The sequence below is a fragment of the Eublepharis macularius genome, chromosome 10 (genome assembly GCF_028583425.1).
Source record: "Eublepharis macularius isolate TG4126 chromosome 10, MPM_Emac_v1.0, whole genome shotgun sequence".
Taxonomy (NCBI): domain Eukaryota; kingdom Metazoa; phylum Chordata; class Lepidosauria; order Squamata; family Eublepharidae; genus Eublepharis; species Eublepharis macularius.
In genome coordinates this window covers 59,637,604-59,651,746 of record NC_072799.1, presented here as the reverse complement: position 1 = coordinate 59,651,746, position 14,143 = coordinate 59,637,604, and the positions used below count along the sequence as shown (strand labels likewise).

Here is a 14,143-nt window from a genome sequence, read left to right as displayed (position 1 = left end):
TGTGACCCAGTGCTTTGAATGCACCTGTTGGCACTAACCTGCAGAATATAAACCAGAATGGTAGGCAGCAAATGTAAGAGTGGGAGCACTGCGATCTCAGTCTGATGAAAACTGAGACACAGAAGATAAGGAAGTTGTTCAATTTTGGACAGGTAGCCTTGGAAACATGTAAGAAATAAAATCTTGTACTTAAGAGTGCAGTAATCCCTCTAGAACATCCCTTCTTGTAAAATAGCACAGTCTGTAAAGCTACCCAAATTTTAAATAATCAAGAGCTTGCTTTTAAAAAAAGAATGTATATATGTATCAGGAGGATGACTGCAAGCTATGCTCATGAGGTGCTTCATTTGAGTTTGCATAAGGAGTAACAGTAGCTAGACAGAATAATATAGTAACATGGTAAAGCAGGGTGCAGCAAGCAGAGCCTGGAAAACAGAATCACTGGGTAGGGGGAAAGCTGGGCCAGAGCCAGGCATCCCAGCTGAGGAGCTGCTCCAGAAAGAATATAGATACTGATGTCAGGAAGTTCTTCTGTCTACCCCTCTCTATCCTGCCCTTCCTCCAAACAGCTTGGGATGGCACACAAAGGAGGGTGCCAACTTTGAGTTACAACATTCCTGGAGATTTGGGGATGGAGCCTGGGGAGAATGGGCTTTGGAGAGGGGAGGGTCTTCAGCAGGCATAATGCCATTCAGCGCACCTTCCAAAGCAGCCACTTTCTCCAGCAGAACTGATCTTTGTCATCTGGAATCAGTTGCAATTCTGGGAGATCTGGAAGCTGGCAACTCTAACACATGGTGTCCCCCCCCTCAATTTTGTCTTTCAAGATAGCTTAAGCTGTGTAAGAGAATTCCTGGACCAAGGTCACCCAGAGGGTTTCATAGTCAAGTAAGAATCTGAACCATCTCCCGGATTCGTATCCAACACTTTTACCTTTACATCAAGGAATAAGCACAGTAGAAAGCGAGGATGAGCCAGAAATTCTAAGCAGATCTTAACCACTATCTTTAGCTAGCAGCCTTAAAGCAACAGACAGAGAATCCTATTTCCAATAGTAAATCATTTTGGAGTATTAGCAGGCTGGTAGCACAAGGAATAATAATAGCTATATTGCACCAATACTTCAGGTGCATGGGTATGTTGCCACAGCAATGTTATCCAAGTACTAGAACAGGAAGAGAATAACTCAGTGCAAGAATGGTGGTACTTTCAGCATTTCTGAGATCTGCTTATAGAGGGGAGAGGTTGCGGCTCAGTGAGAGAGCATATGCTTTGTGTGCAGATTTAATCCATGGCATTTCCAGTTAAAAGGATCAGGCAGATTATATGAAAGACCTCTACCTAACACCATGGAGAGGCACCCCCAGTTCTAGTAGACAATACTGACCATGACAGACCCAATATAAGGCAGGTGTTCAGTTGTATGGAAAGCCTCTAAGATACAAAGAGATTAGGTGTTTATTAGAACATGAGTGTCTTTGGAAAAGAAATGAGGAGCAAGGAGTGTAAAGAGGGAGACTACAGTAGATGTAATTTATCTTCTTATCTCTCTGGTCTTCTCTCATTGCTGTTGCTTTTCTTACTCAACACGTAAAAATATGCAAAATCTTAGAAGATTTTAAAGACAAATAGTTCCATGTGTTAAATACATTACTGCGGTGTGCCCTTGTGTGAATGGTGGGCTGCTCAGTATCACTTGGTTAGGAGAATGTATCATGCCTATTTCCATCTGGTCGATTTTAGTATGCTGAGAAAAAAGGGCTAGTCCTCTACATTAAGACATCAAGGCCAGAAATTGGGGCTATCAATTGCAATGATTTTTTAAAGTATAAAAATGATGCATGAGAATATACACAGCATGTCTAACTGGAAAACTTGGTGATTTTATCAAATTCTGATCAGCTTTCCTCTAGGATTTTTCCCAGTATATGTAGAGCACTTCTGCATCTGATGCAGACGGAAATGAACTTTCCAAAAATAGAAACCATCCATTTTCATCGCAGTTAAAGCCAAGAAAAAGGCTAAAATAGACTCAAGTACTTAAGAGTTTATCACTTCGAGCAAACAAAAAAAACATACTTTACTATATTCAGTGTAGAGGTCAAGTAGACCACAAAATAAATCAAATAAATAAATAAATACCCTTGGGGGTTCGCTGAGTATGATATCAGCTACAAAGAAAGCAATAATTAAATAATTCCCTTTGGCACTTCAGTAAAAGAACAGAAAGAAAGTGTAAGGAAACTAGGATGTCAGCTTCACCCCATATGCTCAACTCACTTTCCCATTCAATGAAGTAGGAGTAAAAATGACTCAACGCCATCAGGCAGGGCTTTTTTGGGAGGGGGAATGCCCCAGAACAGCGTTCAGGCCGCTCTGGAATCTACCCACTTTTTTTCCTCCTTTGGCCCCACGGGCTCTGCAGAGGAGACTAAGCTGCTTCGAGTTCACTCTGCTTCCTTTTAATTTTTCTGTGTGTGTGTGTGTGTGTGTGTGTGTGTGTGTGTGTGTGTGAGAGAGAGAGAGAGAGAGAGAGAGCAATCTGGGTCCCAGTGCCGGCTCTGCAGAGGAGGTTAAGCTGCTTTGAGTTCATTCTGCTTTCTTTTCATTCCTCTGTGAGTGAGTGAGTGAGTGAGTGAGTGAGTGAGTGAGTGAGTGAGTGAGTGAGTGAGTGAGTGAGTGAGTGAGTGAGTGAGTGTGTGTAGGGCTGTGTATGTCTGTCTGTGTGTGTGTTGCTTTCATTCTTTTGTTGACTGAAGTTGACATTGTTATGGCTATGGTTCTATGTTAGTTAAATATATCAGTTATGGTTATTTGTATTAGTTAAAATATCACTTAAGGTTATTCCAGTTTTATGCTATGAATGCACAGCTGTGTCCAAGTCACAGAAGGCTTTCATCAATATATTCATCGGCACATAGATGTTCTTGTGTCTTAACAGCCGTAACTCAAATGGTTCTCCCCACCCTCAGCTGATTAACTTAACTGAAATTACAGTGGACATATGGGTGTTAAGGAAGTTTTTATGAATATTGTTTGTCTGGGACATTAGAATATTTATTAGCATTTCACCATGTCACAACAGCTTAGCCATTGGTAAGGTAGAGGTGGCAGGCAACAAAAAAAAAGCCATTTTAAACTAAGTATAAATCTAATGCAGCTAAAGTTGAGTATCTTCTTTTGAATTGCTCCAGTAAAGCAAAACCCTCCCTGAAAATCTGAAAATTCAATATTCCTTAGATTAGGAATTTCAGACTCTGCAGAATTTTGAGAAATAATTTTGGATTTTTTTTCCATGCTGGAAGAGGGAATCTGTTAGAATTTAGATTTGTGAGATGGGTTTTCAATTTGTAGAGGCCCCCTCCTTGCATATTTTAAAATATGATTCCAAAGAAATGAAATGTTCAGGAAAGGGAATGGAAGATTTCACTTTTTGTAGAGGATACAGAAAGGAAAACAAACCCTTTCTCATAATAGTGTAATTTTCCAAGCTTACTAACATTTATCTCGTTGTAATACATCGTGCTGAGTTCCGGGAAGCGGTGTCACTTCCGGGAGTGTTGTCACTTCCAGAAGTGACATCATCATGCATTTCTGGGAACGTGTGCGTGCTTTGCATGCACACATGTGGTAATAGAGAGTTCTACCACCTCTTTTCCCAGAAAAAAGCCCTGCCATCAGGTTTGTGTAAGCTTTCACCATGTCTGAAGGAGATCTGACTCTTGAAAGCTTATACCCCGAAAATCTTGTTGGTCTCTAAAGTGCCACTGAACTCAAATCAAAGGATAATGAATTCCGTTTAAACTGAGAAATACATGGAGTATAGAGCTGCAGAAGACTGAAACAAAATTTTATCATTTTCCCACTTCTTAGAGTCAAGCTTGATCACCCTTTCTCTTAAGGAAATGGTCTCAAGTAGTCTCTGTGTCCCTTAAAGGTTTCAAGTAGTTTCTGTGTAATCCTAATTTATCAGCAACATGCACCTTCAATGTCAACCATACTATATTACTAAATGCTTTTACTGTCATTCTTGTCTATCCTAACTTTTAAAAAGATAGAACATTCATATAATACATTTTTGGTAACTATTTGACTCATAAGACAGGCAGTTTGGTGTAGTGGTTAAGAGAGCGGGACTCTAATCTGGAGAACCGGGTTTGATTCCCCACTCCTCCACTTGAAGCCAGCTGGGTGACCTTGGGTCAGTCACAGCTTCTAGGAGCTCTCTCAGCCCTACCCACCTCACAGGGTGATTATTGTTGTGGGGGTAACAATTACATACTTTGTAAACTGCTCTGAGTGGGCATTAAGCTGTCTTGAAGAGCGGTATATAAATCAAATGTTGTCGTTAAAATTTCCACTCTATTTTTGACAAGGGATAAGGAGCAGAGAAAAGGAGCTTGATGATTACAGGAGAAATGTATGTAAAAATATGACTGATTATGGTGACATGCTCAAAATGGTGAGACATTAAAAAGTGTTCACTATTTCAAGTTAGCGGTTTAATTTTCTGGCATGTTTTGGGGTGAGAATAGAGTCTGATTATGAGAGAGATTTTTGCAGTCACTGGACACAGTGACATGATCAACTTCACTAAGATATGTAAATGTTTCCAAAATGTTGATATACTTGTGCTGAACATTTCTCATTAGCTGATTGGTGGAGACAGCCGGTTTAGATTAGTTCAAGGTTCAATATGGAATTAACTAAATATAAGGAAGTTTACAAATGGTTCCATATATGAAATGATTTGAACTTTAAACAACTCATTTTTGAACATCATTTACCAAAAGCATCCTGTAACCCCACCCCCCAAGACTGCTTCTTACCAGCAAGCCCAAAATCTCAAACTGTTTCTCTCTTTCCCCCAATTAAAAACCATCTCCTCTTCCCTTTCTTGGCACTCACATCCAAAGGAGAACATTGGTCTGGGACCCCCTCTAACAGCAAGGTATAACTTGAATTCCAGACACCTAAAACTGTCCAAGCCTATTAATTTATTTAACTTTGTTTATATCCTACCCTTCTCCCTAATGGGGACCCAAAGAAGCTTACAGCATTTACCTCTCCTCCACTTTTCCCCTCACAACAGCCCTGTGAGATGCGTTAGGCTGAGAGTGTGTGACTGGCCCAAGGTCACCCAGCGAGCTTCCATGGCAGAGCAAGGAATAGAAACTGGGTTGCCCACATCCTCGTCTGTCACTCTAGTCACTACATCACATTGGCTCTATTTTAGTAAATATGCTTGGTTCCAAGCCTAACGGAACATATACTTCGTACAAGACAACAAGTCTGTTATGATGCTATTAACCTCCTTTAACTCATGGGGACAAAAAATAAAGATAGACGAACACAACTAACCTTTTCATGAACTTCATCTCAGAGCACTTCGGAAATATGGTCTAAAGCTTTTTATCATTTAATGGGAAAACAGAAATGTTTCGCTCAATTTCAGTGAAATAAATTTATTCTTATTTTTTTTTCTTTACAGCGTTGCATAATGGTACTTAATATGCAAGCAATTTCTATCAGTGGGCATATATGTGGGCCTCAAGACACCGAACAACTGTTACTCTGTCCCAGTTTATAAATAAATGTATACACCCACATAAACAAACTAAATTATCTTTAAGCTCCTCCACTGTAGAACTGACCTGTTTTCAATATGGGATATACTCTGCTTAATAGGCAATGTAATATGGAAAGGAACAAATGAGCTTTAAATGATGTTTCCTGACTTTCCCCAAACTGCTCCTATGCTCAGGAAATGTAAGGCCATTACATGAAACTCCATGCTGCAGGAGTTCCCTTGTAACCTTCCCAAAACTTGTGAAACCATTTTATTGTAGACGGTAGTTGGTGATTTTGTTTCTACTGCTATTCTATTGCTTGAGTGCTGATTTTCAAAATGTTATTTTTTTTTAATGATTGGAATTATTCTTCTCCTGGCTGGTGATTTAGATTTTTTAAAATCAGTTTTATATTTTTATACTGTTTTAACTTCATGTTGTGAGCTGTGTGGTGCTTATGATAGAAATACAGAACATAAATCTTCTAAATAAATTATTATAACTTTTTCAGTTCTTCATTTCCACCTTTAAGCTCTCCTGTATGAGTGACATCTCTCTCACACACATATACAATGATAAACACAAAAGGGATGTTGGTTGGCTTATAGGAAAGTCTTATTTAGGTAAAACCAGTTCAAAAATAATTAAAATAAATAGGATATATGATGGAGCATTACTTTATTCAGCCTCACAGAAAATGTAACTTTCTATGTGAGTCTGTTACCTTTGAAACATTTCAAATAGCCATTAATTAGGTTACTGGTAGAACGTTCCATAGCTTCACAAGAAGGGGGGGGGGAATTAACACTTTGTAATTAGATTTCTTGTGCTGCCAAGTGCTAATGCCAAACAAGCATTTTTTTATTGTAAACCCCATGCTTAACACAATGAAGAATACTGTCCAACAACAATATCCAACGTTAAGCTATGTGGCCTCTGCCATAACTTATTTTCTCTTTACACAGAATTCTGTCTATATCCATGAATTCTTTTTTTTTCTGCAGAACAATTTGTTAAACTTACGCAGCCAGCATTTAAATATGTAAGTTTGGTACCTAAACATACATACTTGAAAGAAAGGCCCATTCTTAATTTGTATCACTGTTAAGATTTTGTGGGTTGCAAGAATGAGCTACGAGCTTCATTCTCCCTCAATATGCACGCATTCTAGATACCAAATCATATGTTAAAAGTGGTAGACGTTCATGTGGGTGAGATAGATGCTCTATGTCATATCTAATGTTCTACATATTTTGCGGTGAGAAAGAGAGCATGTACAATGTGTTCAGCCCACATACAATTATGAACTGGCCCTGCAATTTCCACAGGATTGACTCCCAAGTTAATAGGTTTAGCACTAGGGTGCAGATGATTTCATTTTAATTTCTTTGTAATATTTTGTCTCACGCTTTCTCTAAGGAGCTCAGGGCAACTTACATTTGATCCTCACAACAATGCTGTGTGGAAAGTTAGGTGGAGTGAACGAAACGCTCATCCATGGTCACCCAATGAGATACATGCCAAGCAGGATTTGACCCCATGTCTCCCCATTTCTGGTACAACATTTTAACCGCTACGTCTCATTGGTTCACTGGTTTCAAAGCCGTTTTGCAGCTTTTCCAAGAAACATCCGCCAAAGCAGTGCCAAGAACATGGCAATAACATGAACTATGAACTTTGATTGTACATCTGTGCAGCAACAACAAGTGAGATTACATCAAATGTGGATCATGAGAAAGGAAGAACAACCACATGTAAACAATGAAGAAAACCTATTGATATCAATATGATAAAAATGTTTGGAAAAGAAAATGCACAAGCATCCGATTACAGTTATAGAAATGTCCCTGATATTAATTGTACTACTCTCACACTATGTAATCCACCTTGAGTCTCAGTGAGAAAGACTATAAATGACATAAATAAAATAAATTAATATTTCCTCTCCTTCACTTCAAGGCCCTGACCTGGATGGCCCAGACTAGCCCCATCTCGTCAAGATCGCAGATGCTAAGCAGGTTAGTATTTGGATGGGAGACCTCCAAGGAAGTCCAGAGTCACTCCACAAGAAACAGGCAATGGCAAACCACTTCTGTTTGTGTCATGCCTTGAAAACCCTACAGGTCACCATAAGGTGACTGTAACCTGACAGCACTTTACTACTGCTAGTACCACTCACTTTGATACATGATTGACTTCATGTATAACCTCAGCTACCAAATAGCTGGTAAACAAACAGAATACTATCAAAGGATTCAAGTGACTACTTCACAACAATTTTACTGTATTTTGTTCATGGTATTTCATTACTGTACAACCACATTTATATGATCATTTATCATGGTACGAAACCCTCACAAAGGATCACTGGAAAATGTGCATTTGGTGGCTCTTTCCACTTTTCCTGTTTCTTCTCCTTCCCTGGTGTGAATGAAAGGATTTCTGAGCCTGCTCTACTATTCAGAGATAATGATTCAGTTCAGCTGATCAGTGCACTTCATCCTGACTTTTATCCGGCAGCTTATCTTATCTTCTTATGATTGGCAGAGTACAATAAGCTGCAAAATCCATAGCAAGAAGGATAAAAACCACATTCATTAAATACCTTTTATAATGTTTTCTGAAAACATTAAAAGATATATACACTGGTTGTTAACTGTAACTCAAAATGTATTATTTTAGCTTGTCAATCATGGACAATTGTATAAAAAGCTATATTTTACAGGAGCAGCCATCAGAGTTGTCCCCAATACAGAAAGGACAATATGAAGCAGCACTCTCTATCTGTTCATCCCTCACTTTGTGTTTAAAAGGACTAAAAGGTCCTGATATTTTTCATCGCTAAAAACAGATTTTGCATTCAAATCTTACATCAGACTCTGTGGATTCAAAATACCTATTCCATCTTAGAACTTTAATCTTCTTGATAATTTCACAACAAAAAGACAGGCAAATTTGTTCACTCAAAGATCAGACTGTGTGTCGCCATGCTGCTCCCACAAAATGAAAACAATACAGATTTGGTGATCTTTTATTAGCTAGCCAAAATAGTTTTAAGTACCTAAACAGCTATAAGTTTTTATCATGAATGGATTCAGTGTTTTTAAATCTATTTCTAAGACCAAACTTTAAACCAAATAAAACCACATACTTCTGAAATTGATGGTATTAGCCATCCCATGGAAATACTGTTCACTCAAGTGTATCAGATTTCACAGATGTCAAATTTGGAGATTCTGAGAATTTTCAGTTGTACAAGTACAACTATAATATTTATACTTACAAACATTTATTCATATTATTTTAACTAGCGCAAGAGAAAGCTAAACATTATATTGGTATTACTGTAGAATATCTTGTGAAAGTTTCCTTATTAAAATTAAAGCCCAGTATAGTTCTGGTATTACAGAATGCAAAATTTTAAGATGAAACAAGGTATTCTTTTCAGCAGTCCATGTCAAAAATTAGTAGATGCAATAAGTAGCAGCCTATAACCAACTAGAATGAAGTTACAGTCAGTAAGAACTAGTGAAAAGGATTTTGCATTTTTTACAGTTTCGTATTTGAATCAGGGAGTTCCCCCTCTGTTATATACTCCAACCAATATTAACATATATGTAATAATTCATATACAATGATTCTGTTGCTGAAAGTAAGTTGTTTTCCAAGAAGGCTGTTCACAACTGTTTCAGCCTTACCTTCAACTGATTTTTAAAAAACCACAAGCATGTTCTATATTATAACATGCCCTGTGTTCCCACAAAAACGGTCCTTTTAAAACCATTTTAATTGGTGATGCTTAAAGAAGCATTATGCTTGTTGACATCTGTTTTGCATTACTATTAAAAAATAAAAAGCTCTAAAAGTAGAATCCCTTGACAACAGTCAGAAAATGTTACAAAAACTGTATTAAAAAGAACACATTAAATGCCAAAAGCACATTTTCACACTGAACTTGAACAGAAAAGTTCAGCTGAGAAACAGAGGAAACTTTCCGCCATAGCATTTTACATAGCCCTCAACTTTCTCTCATTTCCAATAACCATAAACTCAAATGGCAAATACAACATTAGAATCAATGCTTCCCAACCCCCTAAGTATCATCTCCATATCTAACACTCAACCAGCTACGACGTAGCGTGGGGCTTTAATTCTGCTTCCAACAGACAGGAGCCAATCTCAGAAAGGAAACATGGCATGCCGCTGTCTAATACATCGACAGTGCCCGAAGTATTCAAACAATAAAAAGCCACTCATTTCTGAGACTGCTGAAAACAGCACGGCTGATACCAAGATGCAACCAAGGATAACAACAGAAAAAGAATAAAACAAGTGGATAGTAAAGGATAAGGAAACATAGCCGGAAAACAGGTCTTTGGGGGCAGCCTACACACCCATCTCTCCAATAGCGGGAAGGCTTCGCTGTTTCCAAAACAAAATAGCAAGCGCCAGCGTCTAGAAAACCCAACCTTCGCGTTCTCGTGCTCCTCCGGACGCGCCCTGTGCAACAACAGTCGGATCTGGAGCCAAGCGCCGTGAGACTGAGGTGTGTGTGCAGCGGGGCGGTGCAGCCTCTGGGCTTTACCTGGGCTCCCTGCGGCTTACAAGGGGCCGGCGAGCGGTCTCTTGCGCCTCTCCCAGCTTGACGTGCAGAAATCAGGCGGCGAGGCGTCGCACAGCCTGCAGAGGAACGCCGCGCCAGCCCACTAGCGATCGCGCCACGAGCTGCGCAAAGTTGGCAAGCGTCGCCTCAGCAGCCGGCGCCTGGGGCCCTTCCTACCCGCGCTCCGCCGAGGCTCTCTTCCCTGCCCACGAAACCCGTCGCCGTTCCGACCGGCTGCCTGGATCTGGGCGGCTTCGCCTTCTCCGGCGCGCTCCGGAGACGGAGCGTGGGAACCAGTTAGGAGAGAGAAGCTCGCGCGCGGCCCGCCAGGTCTCTAGCTGCGGGGGGGGGGGGGGGGCGCTGTGCGGAGAAAGACGGACGGCAGGTCGAGGCAAGGGCAGAGCAGGGGCGCGCCGAGACTTGCCCTCAACCTTTACCTCACCCCAGACCCCGGTTAACAGCCCCGGTTGCAACGCAGAGGAATTTCGCTTTCCTTTTGTCCCCCAGGAGGAGGACGCAGAGGGCACCGGCGTCCCCCTGAGGCAGGCGGCGAGGGAAGCGAGCCCATATAAGGCGGGCGAGGAACAGAACTGGTCGCAGCGGCACTGGGATGCGCAGAGAGCAGTGGGGTGGGCAGCGGGCCAGAGCCCTGCTCGTTCACGCCCCCTGCCCCAGGCGGCTCGTGCTCAAGCGGGAGCGTCTCCCGAAGGAAGCCGCCACACCAGAAGGGAGGCGGGGGGGGGGGACCCGATACGGTCAGAGGAGGGAAACGGGGCTCAGTCAGGACGGGGCGGCCGGCAGCCCCGCCCCTGCCCGAGAGCTGTCCAGGGTCCCCCCGCTGGATGACTAGAGGGAAGCTTCCTGCCGGCCTCGCGCGCCCTGCCCCTTCCCTAACCTAGCCAGGCGCGCGCAAGAGCACCCCGGGCGAGCACCCACTGGAGCAGCCTGGCGCGCCGTCTCCCCGGCCTAGCATCACTCACCGCACGACGCGCTTCGCTTGCTGCCTGGGGATGCGCCTCAGGGCTTCTTCCGTGGGTCCGAGGAGACCGCCGTTTCGCTCCCCACCTAGCTCATGTTCGCAACGTGCCTTTGGACAGCTGGCTTCAGCCGCTTCTTCTGTCCCCTCCCCAGCCGCTCACTTCGAGGGAGGAGGCACCGCTCTTCGGGACCAATCAGGAGCCTGCAAATCGGAGCTGGGACTCCAGCGGGAGGGGAGAGGGAGCTGCGCTGAGCTCCGGGAAGGTGAGCAGCCGGCGTTGAAAATGGAGGCCCCAGCTAATAATGGCAGGAGTCGGAGATGTTACGGGCATAGTTTTGTTAAGATTCATAACACACAGTTATCTGAAATATAGTGACTCTCCCCATTCCAGCATGTTTATTACTAATGGAGCACGAGCATAGATGCCTCCCTGGCTGCTGCTGAAAAACTCTCATTCATTTTATCTTCACAACAAACCTGTGAGGTAGGTTAGGTTTAGACAGACCGTCCGACCCAAGTTCTCCCATTGCACTTCATGGCTGACAGGGGCTATTTCCACACTACTCACCTTCAATAGGAATGCCACGAAACGTTGCAAACAAAACCCGGAAGAGAGCGTTTTCTGCGAGTTTTGCACGATATCACGCAAAACTCGCACGAGAAAATGCTGTCTTCCGGGTTTTGTTCGCAACATTCCACGGCATTCCGATTGAAGGTGAGTAGTGTGGAAACGGCCCAGGTTTTACACCACCTTGGCTGACCTGTTTATAGATTCCAACCAGAATAATTCAAAACACAATGGAACCTGTTTACACAAAATATTAAACTCTTTCTTATGCATAACTTGTTCCATGCTAGCAAAAACAAAGGATGATGGTTCTCACTGTTTTTCATTTTTAAAGTGCACTAGAAAATGAAGATTGCATTCCGTATAGAATGGATTTATTATCTCTGCAGCAACAAATGTAAGCGATAGGGAACTGAGGCAAACACTTGCATAAATGGGCTTGCTCTGCGATAGAATATGTTGCTGATCAATGACCGTTTTCTTCTGTTGCAAAAAAATGTCCAATTTTCAGACCTTCCTGTTGATCAATATATGTGTTCTAAATACATATACCATATACTAAATGTTGTAATGATCAGCTGCATGCTTGCCAAATTTCAGCTTTCCGTGTTGCCTAGAAGTTCCTTACCTCTTTAGAGGTATAGTCAAGTCAAGCAAGCCTTTATTGGCATATAAGAGGTATAGCAGCTCTTTTGTCTTGCTTCTAGATAAACTTACAGTGATCTCCTAAATGAAAACCATCATGCTTTGGACTATACACATGCTAAATGGCAGCTTTTGTGGGGCAAGAAAGTACCTGAATTGTTTGGATGTTCAATTTAAGTCCACCTTTTTGAGGGACAGCTATTCCATGTTTTTCTAGTATGTTTTGAATAATAGAGGCCTAGCAGCTCAGGCTAGCCCAATCTCATCCGAAGCTAATCAGGTTCATCCCTGGCTACTACTTGGATGGGAGACCAGCAAGGAAGACAGAGACAGGTTATGGCAAAACCACCTCTGAACATCTTTTGCCTTGAAAACCCTGTGGGGTTGCCATAAGTAGTAGCAACTTGAGGACACTTTCCACCCCTTCAGTTCACTGAAATATACCCTCACTGTTTCAGCCTTTTTATGAGTGGGTAAGTCAACAAGGCAGTGAAACACAAGTCTTCACACAGGTGCATGCATACATGGACACACCCACATACTGAAATAAGATCCAGAGGAGTTAGCCACGTTAGTCTGTAGTAGCAAAATAGAAAAGAGTCCAGTAGCACCTTTAAGACTAACCAACTTATTAATGATGATTGTGCATTGCTGGGTTGGGAGGGTGATTGCTGCTGTGATGGTGTCTGTTCAGCGTTTTGTTCAGCAGAGTGGTTGAAGAATTCCTTCAGTCTTAGGCGTCTAAAATAGGCCTCCAGGTCTCCACAGAGTTGTATGGTTTGTGTGGGTCTGGCTGGGCAAAAAGATAGTCCACGTGAGAGGACAGAATCCTCTGCTTGGCTCAGTTTGTGGCTGGAGAGGTTGATAATGTTGCTAGGTGGATCTAAAGTGATCTTGTTCCCTGTTACATGCAAGAGTTTTGCGAGTTTCTTCTCCTTCTTCTTGGTTAGTTGGTTAGTCTTAAAGGTGCTTCTGGACTCTTTTCTATACTGAAATAAATGAGTATGAATATGGCTCAGTATTCATAATCTTGGCCTTAGACCTCTTAGAACTCAATGCCAGTACATTATAGATGCTAGTGTGGCATTGGCACCACTAATTATCCTTTGACTACACTGCAGAGGGGGATTGTGTGAGAGTCTGCATCTACTCCCTTACAATTGGGAGTTCCCACTTGGTGGTCTGCCCCAGTCGGGGGTTAAAGTATAACCCTGAGTTAACACTTACCTGTCCTCAATAGGACATAGTAGTGGAATTGTGTCTGCTGTCTGCTAGGCCTTCTCAGTGGGGCTCTGACCCTACAAAGCAATAGGTAGCACAAAATAACCAGAGGTAGGTAGCACAAATCATAGAGTGGCTGGTAGTCATCCCAGGCTGTAGTTTTGCTCCCTGTATCCCCACTTGTGGGGGTGGGGAGCTACTTCATCATGCTGATAGCATGCCACCAGCATATCTACAATGCTCCTCCCCTCATTCTTCACTGTACGTACTTACTGGCAGCAAAAGTTGAGGAAGAAAGGCTTGATGGGGCAATGCACAGAGTAGGTTCATGGTGTGGGGGAGAAAGGATGATGAGTTGTAACTAGAGATGGGCACGATCCAAAAAAAATTAACGATCCAGCTGATCGTGGATTGGCGCCGGCAACAATCCCGAATTAACGATCCACACTGATCATTTCCCGTTCCCGAGCCGTGGATCGTGGAGGCCAAAGCGGGGCACGCTGGTATTCCCAGCTATGTGGGAAGGTGGGTTGTGGCGGCGGCCGACTCTCTCAGTC

General features: G+C 42.4%; 1 protein-coding gene across 3 annotated transcripts in view; it reads right to left on the bottom strand.

The window, feature by feature from the left end:
• The window catches only part of GUCY1A1 (guanylate cyclase 1 soluble subunit alpha 1), a 47,555-nt gene extending 36,311 nt beyond the window's left edge, over positions 1-11,244 (bottom strand). The window contains exon 1 of one of the 3 annotated variants that reach the window (XM_054990053.1): positions 11,154-11,244. The gene's annotated coding sequence lies outside the window, so the exon portion shown is untranslated. Of the gene's footprint in view, positions 1-10,039; positions 10,063-10,155; positions 10,261-11,153 lie in introns of those variants that run through there. The other 2 variants (XM_054990055.1, XM_054990056.1) reach the window with 2 other exon arrangements.
• Between the last annotated feature and the right edge of the window lie 2,899 nt (positions 11,245-14,143).